Consider the following 10,391-nt stretch of genomic DNA (forward strand, 5'->3'; position numbering starts at 1 on the left):
CAGGATAAAGGTTCAAAGAACACTGCAAAACCTCCCCAAGAGACGATAATCTCCTCTTTGATGAGGAAGATATGACTCTCCTGCTGACTGCTGTAGTCACTGCAGTAGTAACAGCTTTGGGGAAGACCAGTGAGGAGGCGGAGAAGGCAGTCACGGTCGCCATGACGGCAATGACCCAGACTGTTGCAGTCCTGAAAAGGAGGAAGCTAAACAGAGCCAAAGTAGCCCTACCCTCACCCCAGGACGAGACTCCCCTCCCCACTCCAACCCTGGCCCTGCCCTCACAGGCAGAGCCAGAACAGGCTGAATCTGTGCAGCCAGTGCCAGGACAAGCTGACCTTACTCAGGTAAAGTCAGCAAAGAGAAAAGATACACAGACAAAGCCTTAAGTCAGAAAAGCCAACCTCACAAAAGTTACTGTCGCCTGGAGGTTACTGCTGTGGTTGGGCACCACGGCAGGTAAGGACTAGGTTCAGCTGAGTCAGCACCAGCTGACATATGTGAGCGAGTCGGCATTACTCGACACAGGCCGTGCTCCTCTCTTGAGCATAGCCCAGGCGAGGCTAAGCTTCGCATATCGGACTTATCCTTATCACTAAAGTCAGAGCTACCAAAGGCTCTCCACCTCCCAGTGGACCCATGGCTAGCCTGACAACAGACGAAGTTCCCTCCACCAGCGAGGCCTTCACAATGGAGTTGACAGACACAACTGGCTCTGAAGGCGAATATAAAGACATCTCTGATGTAACTATCACCAAGTAACATGACACACAATCTAAGCATACTACAATGGAACACCTATAGCTTCAATACAAAGAATGCCATCCTCCATGCAATAGTGCGATTAAGGAACATTGACATTGTCATGCTCCAGGAGACGTTAATAGAGGGGACTGTTCAGTTTTCAGGGTATCATGCCTGCATGCTGCCAAGCATAGCTGGCAAAGAGGCTTGATCATCCTGGTCAGAGCAACAATCCCTTGCTCAGCAATATCCAATGCATCGTACTGTGGAGAGGATGTTGAATCTCTTTCCATTGAGATTCACCTGGCTGGGGGCCCCCTCAAGCGTACAATGTGACGACAGGCCAGGCTATAGGAGCTTAGACATCAGCCAGGTCTGCGCTACTGCAGCACAAGACCGAGTGATCATAGGGGGGGACTACAATGCACACCACCCCATCCTGGCTCCCTCAGGGCACTGGATGCGGCAGGCTATCACATAGCCAACATGCTTGAGGCTTTCCCCGAGATCGCTCTTCTCAACAGCCAAGTGCCAACGCTTGTCAAAGGAGGGGTCTTAGACCTCATCCTGGCCACTGCGGCTCTGGTGGAGAGAATTAGATGGTGTGTTGATGAGACTGTCAAAAGTGACCATTATGGCACTGTTACTACCCTCATGGATGCTGGCCCAGCCTGAATGCCACAAGCAAATTCAAGATGGAAAACAGACAAGGGCAACGGGCAAGCCTTTCAGTATGCCTTGGCCCACTGTCTTAGAAGCAATGAACCCCACAAAGCGAAAACATGGAAGTCCTTGAAGCCAGACTTATCAGTGCCATAAATCAAGTAGCCTCACAGACTATGCCTAAAGCTCGGCCATAGTACTTTAATGACGCTACAGGCAGCGGCAGTTGCGATCATAGGAGCCCTAGCCCATGGCGTCCCTGAGTAAGGACACATGGTCATACTACAGACTCCAGGGCAGCCACGACGTCCCTATAGCAAAGCTCACCCAAAGACAACATCTACCTCCTGACCACTGTCCCTCACATAGCACAGAAATTCTTGCTCAAGTAGAAGAATAATCATAAACGGATCGCTAGCCAATAGACTTGGAGGGGAAAGAGCTTGCTGACAGACTAGCTGACATTGCAAGGTATGCCCCAAGCCCATGATCATAAAACCGAGCCCAAAAAAATCTTAAGCAGAGTGTAATACCACAGCTCTGTCTTCTCCTGCGTCTCACAAAGAGAAAACGAGATCCTCCCTCGGCCAGATGGGTACTCATACGCCAAAAACTATGGAGCCACTGGCACTCTCTGAAGCAATCAATAGAGTACCGAAGTTCAATCTTCACAGAATCAGACTAGGTCTCATTTCCGCAATGGCAGAATCATGAGACAATTGGCCATGTACAAAGGTGTTTGAACCTTTGTACTGTGCGAACCGAACGCCACTAGCGAACATTATACTACAAAATTGTGAGCACACACAATTTCTGAGTACAAGGTGCCCACAACAACCCGCTGAGCTGTAATGAGATTATACCTTATGCTTTCACCATGGCGGCCAGGCGCCTGCTGGCAATCCCCAGCCCCACGGTAAGCATAGTGTCAGACGAACAAAAAAGACATAAATAGCTTGACACAGACAGCCACAAATATGTATGAAGGCTGAACCGAAGCCAGAACTTAGCAAATCTCAAATGAATGAAATGAATTACAGAATTTGGACTACCGCGCATAACCGGCTCTGTCTCTGAGTAAAACAAGTGACTTCTCTAGACTGGCGCGAATTCCCATAATCCGACATTTGACTATAGACGCCGTTAATTATTATTATTTATTTTTTTTTTTTACACATTTCTCTCCTTTTCTTATTTTCTACCTCATAGAAAGAGGCTTCTGAAAGTATATTTTTCCATTTCATTATTCATAAAATTGGTACATGTCCTGCTTAGTTATATGTTAGGTTTTTATTGATTTCCTATGCCTCAAGTTTCATTTGTGTATCTTGTGAGAATTTTTTTGTTCATTGTATAGTTTAAAGAACCGTAAAAAAAAAATTTCTCACCTTCCCTTATTTTATATACCTTCATAGAAAGATTCGGAGTATATTTTTCTATTTGTGATATTTATTTAAAATTTAATCTACAATAAGGTCTAAAGAATATAAAGAGTACTTGTCTTCACAGAGAGCAACGAAAAGTAATGTTAACGGCCAGCCTTATGGTAGTAGCGGGAATGGTATTTTATGGGTACTCCTGATAATAATAGTAAGACCGCTATACACATGGTTTATGGTAATGGAATGGTAGTTTAGGGGAACTCCAGTTCCATTGAAGCTACAGAGTGTGTCTTTTATCCTATGGTGACATCGCCTTTAGAGTGTTTTGCAAGGCACGATAAACACTTTGTCTTGGGAACATAAGGGTGATAATCTATAGCCTTATAAATAAGGGCACACATTGTGCTCTGTGCTGGGGTCACACAGTCAGGAGAGGCAAGGGCGCTGGCGTGGCCTTGCGCCCCGCATTCAGTACTAACTGCGTCGAATACATACGTTCATGTGGTTTATCTTTGTAAATTTTCCCTAATTCCGTTAAAACCGTACTGAATTCGCGTGTGACCTACGAAGTAGATGAAACAAGGGTCTACACTCTTCGTAGTCTCCAAGGGGGAGAAACGGCTCGTCAGGAAGACAGAGAATTTACTGTACACGTAAGTACCCATCAGAAGTATAAGTTATTTTGTGGTGTTTACATAAATAACCAATTGGTCTAACACTGAAATAAAGTGAAGTTTACGAAAAAGTGAAGTCATGCGAATTTGGATGTATTTATCTTGTAACACACACTGGAGCCCGCTCCGAAGAGAGTGGAATAAAAATCTATTTACGCAGGAATAATTTGGGGTTGGTAATTGTTACCGAGATATTTTATATTTTCCTCTTACCAACGATGTTGGGGTATACATGGGAACCGGGGTTGCAGGGGGGGGGATTATGGTGGCACTGGATGTCAATAGGAACCTGCAGAAATCGAACAAAGTGATTTATAAAAGTTAAAAGTCGATTTTTTTCGAACCCGAGCCATTGTTCCAACGAACGAATTGAAAGAAGGCACACAAAAACTATTAAATCGACTTATTGAAATTCTAATGACATCATCCCGCCAATTTTCGGGGGGGGGGGGATCGTCGGTAAAAATCTACGGGTTTCACATAATCCACACCCATGGTAATCGTTCAATGCTCCTAACGGCAAATAATACCAACCTAACCTTAAAACTACTGTGGATTTATACCTACTCTATATATCCCCTAGAAGGGGCTCTGCCCCCTGATCACCCTGGTAATATATACCAGCACCTTGCTAGGGGGCCCCCTGACCCCCAGGGTAAACCACATACCTTTATAGCGAAATGTTCTTCTTCATTTACTTGTATGGTCCCACAATTGCCTTGGTTTTTTAATCCACTTTTTTCGGCATTTGGCACTTGATGATTCCAATATCATGCTGTGATAGAGACTAATGTCCATTGTCCTGTATATCCGCAATATGGTCTTTTAAAAATGACCCGTAATCCGACGCAGCATTAAAATGAACATTTCCTCATCGCATTTCGACGTAAGGCCGTTGCACGGCCTGTTAAATCTCCGGGGCAAAACACGCATCGCAACAAGGTTATTTTCTAAAATAGTGGGAAATAATTACCAAAATAAGTAAAAACATGTATAATAAGAGTAAAAAATGGCATTAAATATATAATTAGGAAAAGTGGACCATTTAACCTACAAATACGCTCAGCAAGCGCGTAGGAATCCATGACTACTTTGCCAGTCGCAATAATGAGTTAGGCGTCCAAATTTGTTTTGGTCCGTGCAAGGTAAACAATGTATGGAGAATATAATGATTTTTTATGCTTTAACAAGATGGCAGTGTAAATTTTTTCTCCATCTCATTGTTGTCGCTCTCGGTAACTTTAACCCTGGTTATATTCGACTTGTATCTATGTTGGTAAATTAATACAAGACAAATTGTGTGCTAGGCATATATGGATTATCCTGTAGGCTAGGTATAGGCTTCAGCCTATGGCCCCTAAAGTTGGGGGCCCAAGCTTGAGGGGCCTGCCTAAAAGATTTTCAAATATATTTTTTTTTTTTTATGAGTATAATATTTTAATATTTTGCATTGCTGAATAATTCATTTAACTTCAAATAAAAGTTCAAACTTTACAAAAGGAGGCCCAAGGAGTCTGAAAACCCAAATAAAAAAGTGGCCCCTGTTGTGACCCCTTATTTTGAATAAAGGCCCCGTTTGCAGCCGTTTAATTTGAGATCAGGGGCCCCAGTTTGGCGCCCTAGCTGTAAATCATGGGGGCCCCAGTCCAAGTTCGTATTATAATTCTGCAACATTTATTTTGAATGTAGGCTTATATTTGTTTTAGCTCACTTTTTTGGCTATGACATGTAAAGAAATTCTACTTCAACATGTATTTTACAAATATCGTTTTTTTCCAGATTCTTTATCTCAGTCCCAATTATAATTTGACGGTATGAGAGTGGGGACTTACAAAAAAGGTAAAAAGAAGCAGCACTTCAACAGCACTTCATCAGATTCCCAAGTTAGATAAAATTCATAATACAAAACTTACAAGAAGGAGACTTGCTCCGAACAGATTCTTGCACCCAATTGCATCACTGAACTCAAAGAAGTGAGCAATGGTGACAGAATTTAGAGTCTGAGTCAGTTTGCGAGCTAGAATAGAAATATCACAGTTCTCCATCCATAAGGTCCTCATGTGAAGTCGAAATGATGGACATTCGTGATGAAAATGAAGAGCAAAAACGAAACTGAAAATCAAAGCAGTAATGATCTTTCGAAATGGAACTCTGTCAAGATGAAGACAGGACTTATTTGGATTGACAAAGGTCCTTCTGATTGTCAGCATTGGAATACAATTTTGCAATCAAAGCGCATCTTCAAAAATCAAAACAGGATATTGTTTCTAAAGCATCTTCCAAGGAATAAAAGCCAGTGAGAAAAATTCATAGAGATGGCTGATATATTCTCCCTCAACATATGTGTTTTTTTTTTGTCTGTAAGTTGTCTTCTTCAAGTGGAGCTTTGGTAGACACATGGTTTCTCTGATTGGAAAAACACAAACTTATCCAATCTCATGAAAACTCAATGGAGCCGCAGAACTCACTACTCACTTATTTTGACTAAAAGCTTTCCACAAATTTAGATTCAAACTCTCTGAACAGATACAAGCTGATAAGTGTATTGGAAAGCATAATACTCACAAATGTGTAGAAGTGATCAAAACATTAAGTGACGTGGATTGGCTTTTAAGAGGATACATAAATCTAGGATCCCCCAAACTGTTAACTACTTAGGATTGTTAACGGATTTGCCAATTTGACCTGTTTTTTATCCAATCACATAGAACAACTATGGTGACAAGGGGCACAGGTTCATACTCGATTATCTCTCAAAAACCATATGCGATGAGTTAAATTTTGGCTGAGGGAAAATACGTGTTGCAATCTAGTTTTGGTGAAATAAAGCCAGCAGTGTAGATTCTATCCCAGATCTTTTCTCAAGTGGACCAATTGACCATAATTTTGCGATATGTGTCACCTCAACACAGGAGTTCCAGTTGGAAAGCTTGTATAACATTCCTTAAAATTTGCAAGAGCACACTAGTCTTTTTATGGCTAATTTGGTTGTTGATTATTTAGTGAATGAATGTTTGCATTGACTTTCTCAAATGGAGGGGACCATCATACGACAACGCCGCCTACATGAGCGGCAAATACAATACTCAACATCTCAAAGTCAAAAAAATATGCATTTTTGTTCCATGACCGGTTCATTTGCTCCATCTGATAGGCTGACTGCATGCACAGATTGGGGCTGGTTTTGAAAGGGTTATTTTTTTCGCATCTCCCAAATTTATAATTTTTCTTTTCATCATCAACCAATGAGATGGCAGTATTAACTTGTGCTTAGAACCTGGAGCTTCAGTTCCTAAATACGGTTGTCATAAAACTCGTGGGAAGGCCCATGCAACCGCTGTCTCTGCAGTTAAAGAAAACGTTGAGTCAATTGAAGAGGCCCCTTGCTCAATTGGAGTCAAATAACGGAAAAAGGTGACACCCTTTACAAGCTAAAAACTTTCATTATGGGACCTGCATTTTATCAGAATTTCACAGAGTTAACAATCTTTGCGATCCTGGAGATTTCTTTGGCAACCTGTGCCATTCTTTATTCTTCTCTGTCACATTTATTTACTGTTTAAGGAAAAAGGATTTTGGAAATATTGAAATGAGCCAAAAAGTTCATGTTTCCCAAATGTTTACCTACAAGAAGTACACTAAAGGACAAGAAAAAAAAAAGAACATTTTGATGAACTTTCTGATCCGCAAGAGCAGAAGAGCAACTTTCTTCTTCCACAAGACACATTTCAACTGAAGTCTGTCATCCCATCTTTTGAAATCAAATCTTTCAAAATAGAGCAGAGGTGTACACATTTATTGCCTCAAACTTTTTTCATTCCTTTACTGATCCGAGAATTCAGAGGAACGATGTCAACTGGGAGTCAAAAACTTGATTGAAGCATACGCCTGAAGAGTGGATAGACATTTCTTAGCGAATTAAGGCATTTCCACCTTATGTTAAAAAAAAAAAAAATTCTGACTGAACAAAAAAAATTCAGTCTTAAGACCCTTAATACTGTTATCTTTTGAAGACAAAGTTCAGTCCTGCTTTCCCAATGTTGAAATCATTTTGAGAACTGTTTCCTCAGTTTGATGGTACACTGTTCTGTGAGCGAAGTTTTCTCATTTAAAAAAGCGGATAAAAAACCAGCTCGACTTCACTCTCTCAAGAAAAAACAAACTTCACCAAGTGTAATGTGTGTCGAAGGTGACAATTGCGAGAGCTGTCATTTGATAAATTACTGGAGACTCTGCAGAAGCAAAGCAAGGAAACAGATGTTTTTAGTTTGTGTCATTGTGTTTCAGTAGATAACATGTTGATTATAGTTCAGAATGTTTAAATCGTTGAAATCTTATAAACCAGTGATGTTTTAATTTTCTAGATGTTATAACTTCTAAATAGTTTCATACAAACTGAAATGATATCAATCTTACAAAGTCATATTTATTTTGATTATTTTATTGTATAATTCTGGTTATAAAAAATCGTTGTGGTTGAATATAGAAAATAGTGTATTTAAAGAATACTTTTATTGACAAACAAAAGATTAGCTATGCTATTTTATTTAAGAATTTTGCAATAAGTTTGACTTCAGCTATGTAAAATGTCGCCTAAAATATATCACAAGTAAAAAATATTCAGACGGCTCCGTCTGAGGGGCCCCCATATTTCATTAGCCTAGGGGCCCCAAAAATCATATAGGCCCTGGTGCTATGGTTAATAGTAAAACTACAATCCTTATAAGATAAAGCTACAGTGTGGCCTCTGTGCTGTCATACTCTAGAACAAAACAATATTTTAGTTCTGGCGAATATGTACATGAAGGGCTTTCATGCAGAATTTCTCGGTCTTTACTAACGCAACTCTGGCTGGAGGCCATGGATATGCTCTACACTCTCAACAGTTCCTATTGGTCTGTAAGCCTAATGTGTTAAAGTGATTCACATTGGATGCATAAAGCGAAATGGAGTAATAGTGGGACCACTGTTTTTCCTATTACTACATAGTATACAAAAGCATACCTGTATTTGAAGGCATATGCACCATACACAATAATGTTGCAGATGGTATACAACTGTTTCATTGCTTTCGCATCTCTCATCTTCTCTGGGATGATACCCATTGCTGCAGCCATCATCTCCATGTCTCGAGATGAAAGTCTGCCAGTGTGTTCCTTATGCAGTCGCTGTGTCTTAGTATTGATGCAGTACTTGTGGGCACTGTGGGAAGATGGTGTAGATAGTTTTTTTCCGTAATGCACTCTACGCCTGGCGTGGTGCATTCACCAGCCAATCGCATCTATAGTGATTAATGACGTCATCAACCAAACCCCAACCATTGAATTTGTATTGTACCAAAGATACCCTATGTGAAAGGTTGGCCAATAAAGCACGCTTGCCTGTTTTAACATATAACCTTTTGTGGTTTATTTTACCCAGCAGAAAGACATGACAGTATGGTTTGGAATATTCTGTGAGTGGAGCACGGCACAATTTCCAAAAGAGACCATTTCATGACACCTGTTGTAAGAGGCTTCTCTTATGAATGCATAAACTAAGAGGCTCTGTGAAACTCTATGAAGTGTTTCTTTTTGTTAGTAAAAGAGGACAAAATACAGAGAATAAACATTTATGAAAAATATACCTTTCTTAGGATAAGTTCAAGATAATTATCCCAGCCACTTTTGGTGTACACACCACACAACACACACACACACACACACACCCACACACACACACACACACACATATATAATATATATATATATATATATATATATATATATATATCTATATATGTGTGTAGTGTGGTGTGTGTGTGTGTGTGTGTGTATACATATATAATATATTTACACATATTAGTATATAGATAGATTGGTTATTATATATGGCACATGATACATGCTGCCCTTTGGTATATTTTAATTCCAGCAAGGCATCAGTGACACATGTAGCCATGGAAGTAGAGAAAACAATTTATTTTGACGGATGAGGATGTTATTACACAATTATGACCAACGTTAATCCGTCTTTTCTGGCGGTTAGCGGCTTACCCCGACAGTAAAATTGAAAGGCGGGAAACATTTTTCGAGTTGCCTATGCTCTCTTACCTCGGTTATTTTCATGCTAATGTCGTACTTGTAATTGATACCTATACAAAAACCATCTAAATTATTATATTGCAAATACTGTGTAAAAAGATCCTTGCGGATTGCGGCTTGTCACCTTCCTTATCTATTATAAAAAAGTATTAAAAGATGAAATGCAGAACCACCCACGCATGTACGAATACTACCTGAAGGTTTGCAATAACTGGAAAACCCAAATACCGCAGCTTTTTGGATCCTGACACACAGGCTGCCCTCTGTTTCTGTGACCCAAATAGGCTCTCCCACTGCTGACACTACATTGAAGAGCTAGAAGAGCTCTTAAACGCTATTTCAGCAGTAATGACCGGATTGAGGCCCAGCTATGAGAAAGATGTCATGGACAACCATTTAAGTAACCTACCTGTTAGATGCATCCCTTCGCACTTGCCATGGAATACTTGTCATCACTAATCATAAAGGGAATGATTCGGATGAGAAACCGATAGTGTGTAGCAATTGCTGGACATTTTGTAGGGTGATGTTAGGCCCAAAATGACTCTTGATCTGATAGCATACTGCTGCCTATGAAAATTTATGAAGTGTCCAGAATTTCTGGTGGATGAAACAGGTCAATAACTTCCTTGAGGCCGACAGACAAACCGACACTACAGCTCTGTGGCTCTTCCATTTTTAGGTTTGCAGGACTGTTTCCATTGAGGACGCACTTTGTCCCAGGAAAGGACTAAGGAGCCAGCAGTACCATCTATCCTTCCATTTCTGCGTGTTCGGTGTTTCTCCTCAGACCTGGGGTTGAAGGTGTAGAACAGAACCGACAGATAAGACATGTGGGAGCGCCA

Source organism: Penaeus monodon, chromosome 10 (genome assembly GCF_015228065.2).
Source record: "Penaeus monodon isolate SGIC_2016 chromosome 10, NSTDA_Pmon_1, whole genome shotgun sequence".
In the NCBI taxonomy this organism is placed as follows: Eukaryota; Metazoa; Arthropoda; class Malacostraca; order Decapoda; family Penaeidae; genus Penaeus; species Penaeus monodon.